Source organism: Corvus moneduloides, chromosome 3 (assembly GCF_009650955.1).
Source record: "Corvus moneduloides isolate bCorMon1 chromosome 3, bCorMon1.pri, whole genome shotgun sequence".
Lineage (NCBI taxonomy): Eukaryota > Metazoa > Chordata > Aves > Passeriformes > Corvidae > Corvus > Corvus moneduloides.
The window spans coordinates 58101512-58119321 of NC_045478.1; the positions used below are offsets into that span (position 1 = coordinate 58101512).

The 17810-nt window shown below is 38.2% G+C and overlaps 1 protein-coding gene across 3 annotated transcripts in view; it reads left to right on the plus strand.

The window, feature by feature from the left end:
* AKAP7 (A-kinase anchoring protein 7) overlaps positions 1–17810 on the plus strand; it is an 85845-nt gene that overhangs the window by 48416 nt on the left and 19619 nt on the right. The gene's annotated exons all lie outside the window — the stretch shown is intronic.

Consider the following 17810-nt stretch of genomic DNA (forward strand, 5'->3'; position numbering starts at 1 on the left):
AGCCCAGATGTTAATTTTCTCATGTATTGTTAGTACATGATTCATTGAAATGTTCCTTTTCTTCGGAAACAGTTCAGAGAATCTCATACATGAATGTCCACTTAAAGGAGCGTCTTTTTTGCCTGTTGCATGTTATCTTTCCTATGTGAGCTTATTTTTCAAGCTATGCTGGCTTTTGCCTTCTTACGTAAATGTTCATTAGCACTTAAATAAAAAATTCATGTTTAACATCATAATTAAAATACACAGATAAATCCAATTTATCAATTAGTGTAAAATAGCAATTTAAAAATCAAAACAGATAGTGGAGGTGTTACCAGTGATTTCTCCTCTCTCCAAAAATATTTATCATACTAAGGATGAAAACAAATGTCTCTTTCCCTCTCAAGGAGTTGTACAGTACACAGAAATTTTATGGAGATAAACAGAATGAGAACAAACAAGAGAAACTGTTTTACTTCATCTAATGCGTGCTTACAAATGAGTACATTTTGTGAAGAAATACTTTTCAATACATTAAGGTAGAGAGAAAGAATTTATTTCACTTACTTGATATTGTATCCTCTTGTTCACACAGCAAATGCAGAATCCCATTCCCTTTTTTATGACCTTTATAAATACCACTGTGTCCTTGGAGTATAGAAATATGTGGGAATGCTCTCTCAGTTAATTACATTTTGCTGAGTTAATATAAGCATCTCAGTCCCCCAATACTTAAATTCCTTTCTAAGAATGAAAATATTTTTCTCAAAATGGCACAGTTTTTGTACAAATAGGTAATAGGTGTTCATACATGAAACTAAAATTCCAGAACACACTTCCCTCATATTTATAAATCTTAAATACTGAGATTGAAAGGCAATAAACATATTTCTAGGTGAAAATACAAGAAAGTCTTTGGGGTGTAGTCCCAACTGGCTTTTTTTTGAGAACCTTTTGGTAAATTGCTCCTGGCTGTTAGATCACTTTTGACTCCATAGTTTTCTAGGACTTTGAGATGATGCACTTTCAGTGTTCCAAATTTTATATTACGTAGATATCACTTCTATATCTTTTTATAGAGATGTGATAGAAAATCACAATGCATAATCTTTGCTTCACTTGTTCTTACTTTACTTTTTACTACTTTCAAGTGTACATAACATTCAGATTAATCATTGTCAGTAGTCTTATGTGACCTACAAAGAAACTTACCAATTATTTAAAAATGCATATATTTTAATTTTAAATCTGTAAGCATATTCTCTAATGTCTGAGTCTCTTGGGTAAGTCCTATAATTAGGTCTACTTTATTTTAATGAACTCCAGTATTTTATCTCACCTGTAACTGGAGGCCAGTGAAAAACTGGCAGAACTATTTGTTTAAATCAAAATTAGGAGGCTGTTGATCTGTAGCAAAAGAATGGCTGGGTTCTAGATGAAGTGTCTGTTAACTCTGGGGAAGGACTTGATTTTTGTGTTACTTAGGGGGTTTTGAGAAGAATGTATGAAGGGAATAACAAGAATCTGTGTATGACTAACCAAAATGAGTTTAGTTCACAGTCATCTGAGAAAGCAAAAGCTGGCTGGCATTCCCAGTGCTCCTTTTCTTTCCATTTAGAATGAGTTTTCTGCTTTGGTCTCAAGAAAATCTTGGAGCAGAATACCATAAGAAATGACTCAGTGTTACTGCCTGTCCTGATCCTTTAGCAGAGACTATCTGGCACTTCTCTTTGTGATGATGAATCTGGTAGATTCACACACAGGCAGTCATGGCAGTGTAATGCCTTTCAGTTGAAATTACACCAGCAGTTATCCAGCTTTCAGTCCATTGGTGTGTTCGTGATGTATTGGTAGACCATATGCTAAGGGGTCAACTGGAAGTGATAAATGCAGATTATTCACTACACTTACTGCAAAGATATGTTAATAATGAATGCATTTTTTGTGCCTGTTTTTGAGATGAACATTTCAAATTCCATGCTCTTTTCCCCTTTCTTTCCATAGTGCAAATTAAAACAGTGATAAAAGAAATGCAAAAGGAAAGAAACAGCTTTTTAAAATTACAGTCAGTAAATGATTGATGGACTAAATTATTACAATATTCAAGAATATGTTAGCTAGATCCTGAAATATTTTGCAATGTCCAGTTTCTGTCTTTTTAGGAAGGAGGGGGAGCAATGTTTTCGTGAAATAAGTTTATTTGAACTGGTATACTCAGAAGAGAGCGTAACAGTTTAGTGTGTTTGCTGTCTGCAAAAGATTGTTCTTTGTATATCAGTTTGAGCTGAACATAGATTTGGGCTTCACCTGGCACTTACTGCTTTGAGTGACATTGTGCATGTCAGGTGAATGCCATGGTGCTGCACATTAATCAGATAAAACGACTCAAGCAAGAGGGTGACCTGAAGGATCCCTACTTGGTTTGTATGTGAAACTCAAAGTGGTGAGCCTTTTGCTGAGGTGAATGGGTTTAGGTAGCCCAAAAAGATTATATTCCTGAGGAACCTCACAGATGTGTGGTGCAAGTGTGGGACAGGAATGTTTTGCCTGCTGCCAGTGGCCAAAACCTGGGCACTGGGGGAGAATTAACTGCTTGGCAGACTAAGCTGCTTTCTCATCTCATTGGCACAGAGGAAACTAGAATTCCTCTGGGCATTGACTTTGGCCTGACTTCCTGCTGGTTTTGTGTGTATATGCCAGTCAAGCTCTTAAAATTGAAGATTGATCAGGACTGAACCTAATCACTGGTCAGAGCTCCTTCCTGCTCCATTCACAGACCTTCTTTCCACTGTGGCTGATCTTTTTGAAGGACTGTTGGCTGTGGAAGAAAAGGCTGTATTTAAGGATATATTCAAACCTAGAGATTCATTTTCTGGAAGGTTTTGAGGTGAAACGTGTGATTTCAAAGGAAATGATTAATCCTTTTCTTTCAGAATATTTGTTTTCTTTATAATCTGACCAAAGAGATTAGTTGTGTTCCGTGTACAGTTTACTAAAACAAATGGCAGCACACAAACAGATTTCAGTGAACCATATTAAGGTGCAATCTTGCTGATGACATCAAAACCTGATTAATTTTGGTTTTTACATGCAAATTGTACGTGGATTCATTTGGTGACTTTATGCTACTTTCTTTTTTCCCTCCCATCAATCATAAAAAGCCTTTGATACGGCCTTAAAAACATAGCTGTAATGCACAGTAACCAGCATTGGTCCCTACATTTCTGTTCTTTGATGCTAAATACTTATTTGTAGAGTACCAAATACCTCATTTTCACTGGCAATCAGGACTATTATTGCAAAAGGTTGAAGAATGATGTAAAATACAGGGTGTTTATTCTCACTAGAAAGTCAGAAAAAATAACCTGTTACTACTGATTTCCAGAGCTTTAAAGAGCATAGGGCATCTGTCTTTTCAACATCTAATTTTTCTTCACACTGTAGAAATATGTATTTGAGGAGCCTTCTGTGGTTGTACCATCAAGTACTTCTAAGATAAATGAAAACTTTTACAGAAAAGACCACTTTGAATATCAGCTCTGTCTTGACTTGCATTCTTACCAGAAGTTTTAACGAGCAGGGGAAAAGAAACTTTGTAATTTCTCAGAAAATTAACAAATGGGCTCTGGAGTGCCAGATGTAGGAGATCAGGGAAAAGCTGCAATACTGAGGAGTGATGCAACAGGAGTGAAAAGGGGACTGCAGTCAGGACCTCCCTGTGAAACCTTATGCCAGCTAAACTTTGGGCACATTCAGTGAGTTAATTATATATTTAAGTATTCCAAACCTGATAATAATTTTAGTAAAGAATGGTAATGAAGAGCAAAATATCAGCAATAAAATACTGACTGGGGTCAGTGGCAGCAGCAGATCAGATACACAAAACTGTGGTACAGTGTGAGTGCATTTCAGTGACTTTCTTGACAGTCTTTGACAGGAAAGAATATTACTAGTCACAATTAATTGTAATTTCTTCCTTTAAAAAAAAGTGCATTCAGTTTGCTTGTTCTTAGGGGAAAAATATTTTTTTTAACAAGAATTGTTCTTCTAGTCTATGCGCAACACTCAGTGTGAAAGAAAAGTGAAAGAAAATTTTAACATAATGTGATCAAAAATATATGCTTGTTGCAAAAAATATCTCACTGTGCTGTGTGCATAATGCATTTTATTTTAAATGTAAAAATTTGTCATGTTTGAATGGAGAACAAGGGAAGGATGTACAAGAACAGATCTCTAACTTCTTTTCCTTGATAGCAGGGTTTTCCAGTTCTTCAAAACGATAATTTAGAAACACTTCATGTAATCCGGAAAACAAAATATTCAAAACAACATTTGGGAAAAAATGAAAGTAATCTTAAAAAAAGGCAAACAGCAGATTGATAATTTGTTGGAAATTAAGGTTTAGTGATGTAGATGTCAGAACATAGTCATTAGACCCTTGCCACTGCCACATCTTACTCTTAATTTTTATACACATAGGGAAAAAAAAATCATTATTTTGCTATAGTAAATAATTTGAAAGAGAGAGAAATCTTTTATACTCTCCTTAAAACTTCTTTGGTGCCCTCACAGTCAGGTTAACTCTCAGTAAACCATCATTGGACAATAATAGCTGTCTTTAGCTACTGACTGCTTCGTAAAATTGAGAGACTGCATGCTAGGAGCAGAACTCTTTTCAAGCCTTATTATCCCAGCTGTTCAGTTTGCCTTATTTCAGAAGGAAAAATGTAAGTACCAAAAATTTTCCCTTGACTTGTAATACAGTTTTTTTCCCACATGGGATTTAATAATTTGTATTAAGAGAGTCAGGATTTTAAAGGCCATTTCCCTCACAATAGCTAATGCATCCTTCAGTTTCTGGTCCTCATGTTTTTATATATTCTTTAATCTTTCTTTTTGATGGAAACAGCAGGAACTACCTGAATATTGAGTTAAATGAATGCTTAGGAGGTCTCAGAGGCTTAGGGCTGTAAATGGAGCCTTGGGAAGACCCTGATGTGCAAGGTGTATCTCACCCCAGTTTTTTACATTGTCATTGTCATGGAACTTATCTACAAGTCTCTTATGTCAAAGGGGACACATTCCTGTACTGGCAGCCAGTATGAAGTCCATCTCGTACACATCCTCTCAGTGAGGCAAAATCACTTCAGGAATAGATGGGATACTTCGGGATGTAGCTGCTATAGGTGGTCACATCCACTCTGCAAAGAAGGATGCCGTGATATGTTTGTGGTTTGCACCCAGAAGTGCTGTATGGCTTATTCTAAATGTGGCTCTGGATGCATTCCTGAGGATAACAACTTGTACAGTTGGCAGATTTGGTCTTGAGCCTTGCCCTCAGGTTGCACTTAAAATAGAAGGCAGGCTCATTGGTGGCTGAAATCCCAGCCTTTGCTGAAAGGTACAGTGCCTTCCAGAAATCGAACTCACAGGAATAGTGATTTGCAGTGAGTAGGATCAAGATTCTCTCTCTAGAAGGCAGTGTTGTAAAACACATATTAGTGGTGAGAGTTCCCTGGAGGATTTTAATGTGGCTTTAAGAAGCATAGTTAAAATATGCACTCCTGTTTTATAATGCAAATGCCAAATCATTATCTTCTTTTTTTTTTTTTTTTTTTGGTATAATGCGTGTTTCTAGGAATATTCTTAAGCTATTGAAAGAAAATAAAATACTTTAAAATTAATTTAGGCTCATCATTTAAGCTTTTTCTCCAGAAAAATTGAATTGGAAGTGTTTTCAGAAAGACACAATTGAAAAATTGTTAGAATTATACAATGCATTACAAACCAAGTATCAGAAAGAAGTGGGAGCATAGTCTGCACTGTCAAACACAGTAGGAGAATGTTTGCATATTGGCACGTCCAACATCATTTGTTTATCCCTGTTTTATCTTCTAAATGGGGATTGTAATTCTGATTTGGTAGGTGCTCCCAAAACAAAACTTACAGTGATATACTGTCTTCTGCACTCTATGTGTGTGTACATGTGTTTTTATACATAGGCTTGAGAACAGCTTAGGTTCTGAGTGCAGAAATACTTTTAAATTGAAATGCAGATCAGCTTTTCCTCCTCACCCACTTTTTACATAATTTGCACCACAAGCATCATCTAAAAAAAGCTAGGTTCCTTCTGATCAGCTGAACAGTATTCAGGAGCATTAAGAAGGGTGAAACTGCCTGTGCTTAGAATGAATACACTTTAGTTTTTCTTAGTCTTTCTCTGCTGTGAGGAGAGAGACTTTCCAAGGTTTAAAACTGTAATTTCTACTCAGTGGAGGCCAATAGGTCTGTTTGCTGTTTTTTTACCACTTAGTTCTGGCTAATCTGAACAGCCATCCTTGATGAAGGATGGCACCTTGCCATCCTTACCTGGAAAAGTTCTACCCCTCAATTTCAATCCCAAGGTGTCCTTCAGTTTCTCGGCCTCCCAACAAAATATATACCAGTGTCTTTTGGGGTCTATTCATTTTCGATAATGCTTTGGCTATTTAGGCCTCATGTGGCTGGAGATATTACAATTCTATATCCAGTTACATGTGCCTGAAACAGCTGAAAGCTTTACTGCTCTGCTGTAACTTCTGTCAAAAATGGACTTTGAATATCTCATCAAAATTTCAAGAGATGTCCAAACAGAACAAATGGCAGGTCTTGAGATAGCAAAGCACTGAAAATGTGATCAGACCCACTTCTGTTACTGAATATCATATTTAAGATGGACCCTATCCAGCTCTGGAGGTTTCAATGGACTTGATGGTCCCTACCCTCATCTAGGAAGTTAGAGCATGTAGAATGATGGGGCCAGTGTTAAAAGGCCAGGGCCCTCCTTGAATCCTCTGCTTCTTCCATGTACCCACATTTGTGCTTATGTATTTTGTTAGTTTCGGCTAAAAGGTGGCTTGTTAGATGGATGAAAGAGGTCTATCCCTGGTTGTGGCTATTCCAGAACTGCTTAATAGAGTATCGTCATCCTGACATTCATGGATTGCCAGGACTGCTTAGAAAGTGATCAGTAAGAACTGTGATTATTCCATGTTTTAACAGAAGGATTCTTGGGCTTAAGAATATTTTGTGCTTCTTATGCTGCTTGGTTAAACATACTTGTTGAAAGATGAGAGCACCAGGAGTTCTGTATTGATTTAGGTACTACATACATGTGATCTGTGTATATAGAAGGAGATTTTGCTTACATAAAAGTGAAAAATATATGTTAATGTTTGTTGTTCTACTTGAACATTTTTGATTATTTAGCGGTTTTTTTCCTTTTTTAAAGTTTTTTTTGGTTGAGAATATTTGGGGGGTTTGCTTAAAATGCTGTCTGTCTTCTTGTTTTGATCCTGGACAGGCTGGAAGATACTGCTCACTCTTAGAAATACTTTCTCTGTGCTTTGATGACTGTCTTCACTTATGCCCTGTAGTATTCATGTTTAATTCATTTATGTTGTAGAATATGGGTCATGTTCTCTTCTTTTTGCTCTGGGTTAGGCTGACAGCATCTCCTCAAGTGAGGCGACTACACAGCTGAGAGGAATTTCTTTGAATATAAAACTTAAAAATTGTTATAGTTATTTTAAAAACTTGTATACTGTCCTGATTTTTCACTTCTGCTACTGGAAGATAATAATTCTTTAAACAGTAGATGATCTCATTGTTGTTAATAAGAGAATAGTAATGGAAAAGAATAAAAATTACCACCTACCAACCTTATGCATTTAGTTTTTGAATACTGCATAGCTTAAAGACAATTCTAATTTTATGAGGAACCATGCTTTAAAAATATGTTAAATTTGTTCTTGTTCTTCTGAGATAAGCTGACTTATCTCTGTAAAAAAATGAAATATTCATAGGATTTTCCAGTCGGAGATTCTTACTTTTGGGAAAACAAACATATAATTTCTTGAATCAAATAGTAGTTTGAATATGAAGTAGTAGACATTTTTGTGGAGAACTTCTGCCACTGGTTAAATTAATGCCTTTATAGAAAGCATGTCATATGAACTAGAACATTTAAAAAGTGCAGGTTAATAGTAGGAGAATTCATACCTTCATCTGTGTGGTAACTGGATTCTTTGCTTATATGTATTAGTCTTTATAATATAAAGAAAAATAATAAAAATGTCATCTGAGCCTTATATTTTATTTTATCCATGTGTTGAGGGGAAACTTTGATGCTTTATCCTCCTTCATATTAACATCACATGTTAAGAACCATTGCTGTCACAGGCTGTCTGTAATGGTGCTCAAGTGTCAGTGACTGCAGGTATCACCAGAGGAGGTGTGCAAGATTAGGTCTTTTAACGGAAAGAAATTGTGGATTTGGTTTCTTCTGATTTATTTTTACTTTCTGAATGTAAAAAAAATTACTTTCAGAAGAAATTGATTGCAGTCATGCAAGGCTGGTTTTCAAGTGCACATGGATGATCTCTCAGTGAAACACCATGGTTTCCTGGATGTCCTGGACAGGAAATTGTGTTGTGGTTTAACCCCAGCCGGCAACTAAGTACCACACAGCTGCTCACTCCCTGTCCACTCCCACCTATGATGGGATGGGGAGAAGAAGCAGGAAAAAGTAAAAGCTGTGGGTTGAGGTAGGAACAGTTCAATAATGGAAATAAAGTGATCGTTTAATAATAATAATAATAATAATAATAATAATAATACAAAAAGAGAATAATAAAACCCACTGACAAATGGGTTGTCAGCCTGTCCTAAGCTATTGGTGCCTCCCAGCCAACTCCCCCTGCTTCGTATACTGGGCACGACATTCTACAGTCTGCAGTATCCCTTTGGCCAGTGCAGGTCAGCTGTCCTGGCTGCACTCCCTCCCAGCTTCTTGTGCACCTGCTCTCTGGCAGAGCATAGGAATCCAAAAAGTCCTTGACTTAGAGTGAGCACTGCTCAGCAACAACTAAAACATCAGTGTGTTACCAACATTGTTCTCATCCTAAATCCAAAACACAGCACTGCATCAGCCACCGAGAAGAAAATCAAACTCTATTCCAGGACAGCACGCAGACTAGTCTGTAATCCCACAATTTCTATGTACAACTGTATTCCTTCATTATTAGCCAAATGATAGAAATCTGTGGGATCATGTTTTGCTTATGTGTGTTATCTGCCCATTACAACATTAAAAGTTGTTAGAAAATTTCTGGTAAACACATGTAGAAGTCTCGAAATATTAAATAACTACATGTTAGCAGAACTACACATCCAGATAGAAGAGAAAGATATTTTATTGATTCCCTCAATGAAGCAAAAATTGTGGTATGAGCTTAAGTTTTAAGAGCCACAGGGCATCAGGGAGTCTTGTTATGAATGGCTTACCATGGGTCAATCTTCAATATGAGTTCATTGGACACCAGAGAGCTACTTCTCAACCACATGTCATGTACATTCCTTGTTGTCTAACAGAACAGCTTGTGCTGACAGCTAATTGCAGTAAAAGCTGGGATATTCACATAGACTTACCCTGAAAAGATGCTTTGATAGCCAAGAGTATGTGAGCACCCCAATAGTGTTTGATTCCTTTAAATTAAAGGAACCACAAGACAAAATAAGTAGAAAGCACAGTGGTTTTGGTTCTGGTGAGTAGAAGAATACTTAAACAAAATGTATGTCTTTTCATTTGCTTTTATTTACATACTTTGGAGGAATGGACTCAGTTTGCCAAAGCCATACAGGCTGTGCTCATTTGCTATCATTTCTCACTGTGTGTGCCAAACTTTCACTCTCATGTGTTTTATAATTTATTTACTTTCAAGTAACTAATGACTGTGTTGAGTAATGTTAGGACGAATACTAGTCCTTGTAGGACTGCCTTTGATTCTCTTTTATCTTTAATCACTAACTGATGTTGCATCTCGTTAGTATTTTATTACCTTAGAAAATCCTAAGTTTACGACATCCACCAGGTGACCTTCATCACCCACACTTGTAGTACACACCGTGTTGAGGAAGATTAGTAACCTGGGGTGAAGGCGACCGGCTCTATTGCGTCTAAAGTCGGTGGCAAATCTCCACCACACCCAGAGCAATAATCCCAGTTTTGTTTCTCAGCTGCTGTGCTGCTACTCCAGTTGCTTGAGCAGCGTTTTTCCTTCCTTAGTCTTGTAACTTCATTTTTCCTTATGGGGGAAAGAAAGTGAGCCCATATATTAACTATAAATACGTAATATATATACATAATATGTCCTTAACTCTATTTTCTCCCGTTTCTCAGCACGCCGCTGTGGAGCGGAGCGGAGCAGCGGTGGCAGGGGCACTCAGCCACCCTGGCCGGTGCCGTATTTAAGGTGGCCAGACGGGTGCCTGTATTTTCTAGCGCCCATCCCTCCCGTAACGTCAGGACGGGAAAGGGAAGATCTGTCTTTAAGCAAAGTGGATGTCAGGGAGGTAGGCGCAGGATGCCAGTGATCCCCGGCCCCGCGGGCTGGCGCTGGGCTGGGGTTTGGATTGGGGCTGGGGCTGGGGTTTGGGCTGGGGCTGGTGCTGGGCGGGGGCTGGCGGTGCCGTGCCAGGGGCGGGGCGGGGCCGCCGCTCGGTCCCCGTCTGCCTCTCTTTTCCCGGGCGGAATAAGCAGTTTTTGCACGAAACGCAGCCCGATCTGCAGGTTTTGCTTAAGGTGCACGCAGAGAGGACAAGGGAGAGGCTGAGGCGGCGGGTGCCATGGGCCAGCTCTGCTGCTTTCCCTTCGCCAGAGGGGAGGAGAAGATCAGTAAGTGCGCGGCTGTGCGCGGCGCTGGCTGCTGCCGCCGCGGGGAGGGAGCTGCGGGAGCGTTCCTGCGGGGTTTTTCCTTTTGGGAAATTAACTGATTGCTTTTTAAAGAAGGGGTTGAGACAAATTAAGCAATATTTCCACTAAGTATGTGAAGATTTCTTTCTAATAGAGATAAGTAATCAGGTCTAATTTTGTTTATGAGCGTTCTGTCAGTCCATTTCTGTAAGCAAATGTAGCCAAAGTGAGTATTTTGATTTTCCTTTTCGGCAAGTGCAGTTTAGAGTGAGAGATGAGAAGGTTTTGTGTTGTAAGCATGTGCATGTTAATGATAAAGCTCATTAGCAACAAAGAATGGAGATTTTGTTAATGTCAATGTTGACAGATGACAAAGGATTTCCAGTTGGGTGTTGGTTGTATGTGTAGTTTTAAGGTGACCAAGTGAGGGAACAGTTGCACTTTATGTATGGATCTGGTAGTGTCTGGTTTTGCCTTCAGTAATGTAAGTTGAATCAGAGGGAGTAGTTCTGATCTCTTTATCCTTTGGTGTACTGAGTCGAGCTATCTAATTTGACTGGAATGTTGTTTCTGTTAAATTCTGTGCTGAAAATGATGTTTGTCCTAAATTTGGTTACACAATAAAATATTTACTCTTGACTTCTTGCTCAGTGAAATATTTTCAACCTTTCTTCTAGAAGATGCAGCCAAATTTCTGTCACATTGTGTCTGAAATCAGTTTTAACTAAATTCACATAATTTGTTAGCTGTGGGCTAGAAAATCCAGTTTTCTAATCTGGTTTATATTTCATTCTTGTTACTTAGGAAGCTGTCTAGGCATAAATAAAGTGAGAGTTTATACCATCAATTAAACAATAAATGTGTCTGCCAGTAGTGCAAGAAATGTAGAAGACGGCCTCGAGAAGATGAGTTGGCAGTTATTTTAAAATGTTTTTCCTTCCCAGGTCATGATATGAGGGTAAATCAAATTTACAAATTTACAAATTTTGCATTGGGGAAATGACTAGGAACATCTTATATTTCAAAACTATTTTTTCATCTAGCCAGTACAGAATGCCTTTATGTGGAGACCAAGTAGGTAATGCAATTCACTTCTAATATATGAATAGGTAAAGACAGACAACAAATACAAATTGAGATTTTTAGTTTGTTCTGTTGACAGAAAACAAGAGAAAGAAAAAACCATTATATTCTTCTGCATCCTGCTTCTTTCAGTCCCCTCATCACTGGTTTTTAACTTTTCTTCTGCCATCACCTGCCATGCACCAGCTTTCTTTGTATGTGCTCCTGTGAGTGACTGGAACATACACTGAATATACCATTTAGCACAGCATGACCTCAAACTACATGTAGTAAAAAAAAAATCATTCAGGAGATGTCATTATGTATGTGCAAAGTCACAAAGGCTTTTGAAAGATGTCTGCTTTTGGCATGTAGCACCTGGAAGGTGTGGCATAACCCCTTGAGAATGTGGAAGGGAAAAATATGGATAGTTATAGGATGAGGGGAATCTGAAGCAAGGAGATCTGGCTATGGGTGAGGTAAGAAGGTGGTGTCTGAAATGAGGAGAAAAAAGTAGATGTGGCACTGTTTTACCAGTATTCATGGGGGAGTAACATGACTGAGCCATCTTAAAAAGGAAAAGAGAGAGGAAGTACAGGATGAGCATGGTGAACATGATTGGTTTTTCCCGTAGTTCAGCACTGACTGGAGAAAAGAGAGAGAAGGGAAATTGCTTTCCTTTCATCTGGCCTCCCTCCCTCTCTTCTGCCACATCTGTTTCTCCCTCTGTGCACTGAGAGGAAGCACTGCTGGGCATCTAGCATGGCCCCAGCCAGACAGGAGGTTTGAAGCTGGCCACGTGGAACAGGCAGAAAGGAATGTGTCTCACATCCATTTTTCATCTTCTTGTCATATTATTGTGGTGACCTCTAAATTAATTGTGTTTGGAAATTAACCTGGGCTTTTTATTACCACTAAATTATCCTGGTTAGCAAACGTGAAAGTGCAAATCACAATGATGTGGCTGTTGTACACAAGAAACAAAAAGTACATTATAAAGGTGCAAGCATGTGCAGTAAACAGCAGCTCACTGTGCTGCTTGACTCATTTCAGTTGCAGTGAAGATGAAAATGTACGAACTTCATTATGGCTTTCCTATAAGTTTTGTTTCAGCTGAGGTGCCTCAAGTGAACTCAGCTGACAAATGCCAGTTATTGAATTGCTGAAGGTTTGTTCCTTATGCAGTAAGGAAATGTCTTCCTTTCATATTAAGCGTAGTTTCAAAAAGTGCTGTAATTGTATTACTGGGTATTGTTGCATAGTACATCTTTGTGTTGAGTGAGGTGAAAGCTCACTCCTTTCATGGTGTATTTCTGAAAATTTGAGTTTAGATCTATTTCACATCAAGTGTGAATTGAACTTAGCTTCAACATGTTGACTAATCTGCATTGTTAAAAAAAAATTAACCTATTTTGCCTTAGAAATGAATAGGTGCTTATGATTGAAATGCACCAAAGTGCTGACAAGTGGAAGCTGAGTTGTGTTACTAAGTTTTAACAGCCACTTGCTTACATCTTGTACCCACACACAGTTATGTATTTCACATCCCTTTCTATTCTCTTCAAATTTAGGTATAGCCATGGAAAACATTTAGCTGAGTTTTATGGTTATGGTAAGATCATAAGAGTGGTTGCCTGGACCAGGTTTAGGATCTGTCTCCCTAGCACATGCCTAACAAAGCCATTAGAAAAGGGCAGGTGTGTAAGAAGGTGTTTCCTCAAAATAAATGCTGCAGCAGTTCAAGACTTGTGGACTTTGTGAAGCGGGATGGCATCCTTGATAATTACAAGTCTTTAATTATTTTTTCCTTTTCAACCCACAGAAGTTTATAAGATCTATACTATCTTCTGGCAGAAGGCTTTATGGCTTAAATATGGTTTTTGTAAAGAATCTTACTAGTCATGCCAACCAATACAATATTGTTTACTGAATACTATCTAAATAAACAGTTTTTCTGCCACACTTGGTGGAAATCAATTCCCAGAAGGTACTCTGGGTAGCAGAGATCTAGGGTACTCTGCGATGAAGGAAAAGAAAAAAGTATCTCTTCTCACCACTGATTGTGGGATAGACACAAGTAAAGCACGAGTAGAAACTGTTAAAACTTAGACATGTAGGACCTTAACAGCCTCTTCTGTTGTCTCAGTGAATGATCATGTAAACACTCTAGGGCTGAGACAGCTTTCTACGAGGATACAGACACCCAATTCAGCATGTTAAGTTCCAGTGAAGTTGGTTGGAGTTTCAAAATCTGGCTCACTGTGTTCAAGGAAGGGCTTTTCAAAGAGTATATATTTCAAATGAAGATTAATGTTTAGTCTAACAATTAATTCTTTATATTTCTGACATCATGAAGGAATTGCCTCCATGATAGCCCTGTAGTTAGACCTTGTATTGATTTGCTTATGTCAATGCTCAGTAAATGCTATTTCATTTTGGAAATGGTCTCAAATGATCTTTAACTGCTTTTTGAAATTATCTAACTAGAAGTTCATTTCTGGTCTAAACTGTTTGTTTGCTTTAACTTCATAGCGTGACACTTCTTAATCTGACATTAAAGAAAGCACTTTACAAAATAAGTATCATTACACCTCATTATAGCTGTATATGTGGTAGCCCATTTGCTACTTGATAGGAAACCAAGGAACAGAGACCTTGTTGTACTGGCGAGAAATTGTTTAAAAAGGCTGTTAAATATCGAATGCATACAAAATTCCCATATTATACAACTATTAATTTGAAATAAGGCTGGTCATATAATCAAAATAGAATATGAAACTTATTTGCATTCTAAAAAACGTGATTCCCAACTTACAAGGGCAGAGTATAGCAATATGAGCACTTTTGCATGTTTTAATTTGATGAGATTAAACAATTTGTTGTTTGCTAGCTGTTATAAACAGAACAAGAGAAGCCCTGCTGAAAAGGACTTGGGGTGCTGCACATGACCCAGCAATGTGCACTGGCAGCCCAGAAATCCAGTTGTATCCTGGGCTGTATCCAAAGCAGCCAGGAGGACCACCAGGGCAAGGGAGGGGATTCTGCCCCTCTGTTCTGCCCTGGTGAGACCCCACCTGGAACACTGCATCCAGCTCTGGGGTCCCCAGCACAGGAAGGACATGGACCTGCTGGAGTGAATCCAGAGGAGGTCACCAACATGATTAGAGAGATGGAACACATCTCCTATGAGGAAAGGCTGAGAGAATTGGGGTTCAGCCTGGAAAGGAGATGTCTTTGGTGCGAACTTATTGCGGCCTGCCAGTACGTGAAGGGGCCTGCAAGAAAGATGGAGAGAAACCTTTTACTAGGGCATGTAGTGCCAGAACTAGAGGGAATGGCTTCAAACTGAAAGAGAGTAGGTTTAGATCAAATATTAGGAAGAAATTCTTTATTGTGACAGTGGTGAGGCACTGGCACAGGTTGCCCAGGGTAACTGTGGATGCTCTTTCCCTGGAAGTGTTCAAGGCCAGTTTGGATGAGGCTTTGAACAAGCTGGTCTAATAACTGGTGTCCCGGTCCATGGCAGGAACTAGATGATCTTTAAGTCCCCTTCCAACCCAAACCATTGTATGATTTTATTATTATATGCTATCATTCATAGTGCATATTGAATATAAAGTATGTAAATAGTTGTGGAAATGAGTAAATGAACACAGGGCCTAGGGCTTTGTAGCCTGTACAGAGGAACTGGGCAAGCTGGCAAGTTCCAACTTACAGCCAGGCCAGCGACATGCAGTCCAGATCTTTTGGGCCTGACCAAAAATTACCCAGCTGCATCAAACTAGGGATTGGTTTTTGAGGGTAAAGCAAAGTTCAGTGAACAGAATGCAATTAATTTATTTACATCTTAAAATGATTTTGAAAATCCTGAAAGTTACATTTGCAAATCATTGATTTGGTCAAATATGCAGTTTGGTGTAAGTTACCGGGATTTATTTTGCATTTACGTAGCTGTAGTACAAAAGTTGCATTGTCTGGCCTTCTGTCACGAGAGACAGGACAGGTTTGCCTATCACAAATAGTAAGTCAATCCCCGTTGTTAAACAGGCCTTGTGCATTTGCCAGATTATCCAATACTGATTGCTCCCCGTCCTGCAGGTTGTGTCCTTCTCACTGCTGTTTTGTGAGGTTTTAACTCTTACTTCCTCAAAGTGATACCTGCTCTGGTACTATGAAGACATTATTCTTTTCCCTTCTTCTTCCTGAAATGTGAAAACACACTCATCAGCTGAGGTTGGTGAGTCCTATTTATACTCATTCTCCAGTGCTTATGTTCTGTCTTGCCAGTCTCCCTGTGTGATGTTGTTTCTTCACTCCTACACATACATTCACACAAGATATACACAAAGAGGTGCATGATGTGGATGAAAAAAACAAACAATTTAAAGGAAAGGTGCATTCCTCAGAATGACATTTTGAATGACAAATAGGTGTTGTTTGTCTTTTTCCCTCATGGAACTTCACGGTGCCTGTGATTAGACTGCTAAGATTGTTTCCATTCTCTGTGGGAAGAAAAGAAAGAAAATCTAGCAGTCTAAACCCAAACTAAGTGTTCAATACTTACCATGTCAAAGTTGAAAGTTACACAAGTCTTCATCTTCCTGCAACCAACATTAGGTTTGATGACCAAGGCAATAAGCCCAACCAGGGCCTGAAGACAGCCAAGGCTGTCATTAGTGTCACTAGAATCGTGACTATCTTACATATATGTTTGCTCTTGGGTCTGACAGCGGCTGTCAAAAATAATCCCTCAGTAATGCAGCTAGTCTGCTAAGAGAGCTGTACACACTAGTGTAGATAAAGAGAGATTTAAAGAAAATCTAGGAGAGAAAATAAGGTGTTAAGTTCACCTTTGCTGCAAGGTATCAAGGAGTGGGATGATTGAAGAACAGGCTTTTAAATCAGAGGAATGATGTTTAAGAAAATATCATTCTGATACTTCAGAAGTGGATACCTCTGTGGCCTCAAGAATGAAGAATATAGGCATCTTGAAGTAAAGAGGATAAAAATACTGGTGACTGTGAAATTGGGAAGTTTTAAAATTGTGTTGGATGTTTCCATATGTCTTAAGCAATCCTCCTTGAAATTAAAATGTCTCAACATATTTGGGGGTGTTGGTTGGGTTTTTTAATTAATAACTGCACTTAGAAAATAGTCCTACATGATAGGAACACATATTGCTGAATTTTCTTCAATGTCTGATCTATAGTAGTTTTAATTGAAAAGTGGAATTTAATACTTTTTTCTCACTTTGTGTTTGATACAAACGTATGTAAGTCCAAATTTAAATCCTATCAGCACACATGGACTGCAGAAAGAAATTAAATTATTGAATTTAAATTTTTTACCAGTTTTTATTTGGGTATAAGGATTTTTATAACACAGAATTGTATTTTTTTAAAATAGGCTACGTTTTATTATTTCACAAGTATGTAGCAGACTGTCTTGCTCTATAATCTATTAGGCTGCAAAAGTTGGGCTCTCTTCCACCTTCCTGACAGGATGTTTTGTATAAAATAAATTGCAACTAGTAATTCTGGAGATGGATCAAGTCGAACGTGATTGCCTTGTGATTAGGTTATGTTGGTGGGAAAAAGCAGAAGTGTTTATTGTATAATTTATTTAGGGATATGACAGAACTGCTTCTTTTCCTGAAAGGAAAACATGAGCAAAGTCAGGGAGTTCTGTGGTTCATAATCAAAAAATGTTCAAGTTAATTTGTAGATCTTCTAAAACACTGAAAATTGTAAATTCTGCTAAAAGTCTAATCTTTATATAATATGCACTTATGTATGAAATGAGGATGTATCTGGGGCTGAATACCTTATTTGGAGTACTATTGGCCACAGTGATCCATAACTACACTATGCTGAGAAACTTCAGGAAAAGTCTTAACTAAACCTGTTTTAAAGAACTTGAACAATAACCCATGAGACGATAGGAAGAGAATTCATTTCATTTCAGCTGTAGCAAGAAGAAGACCAGGACTAGTTAGATGGAACAGGTACCAACACTTCTCTTGATCCCGGTATGA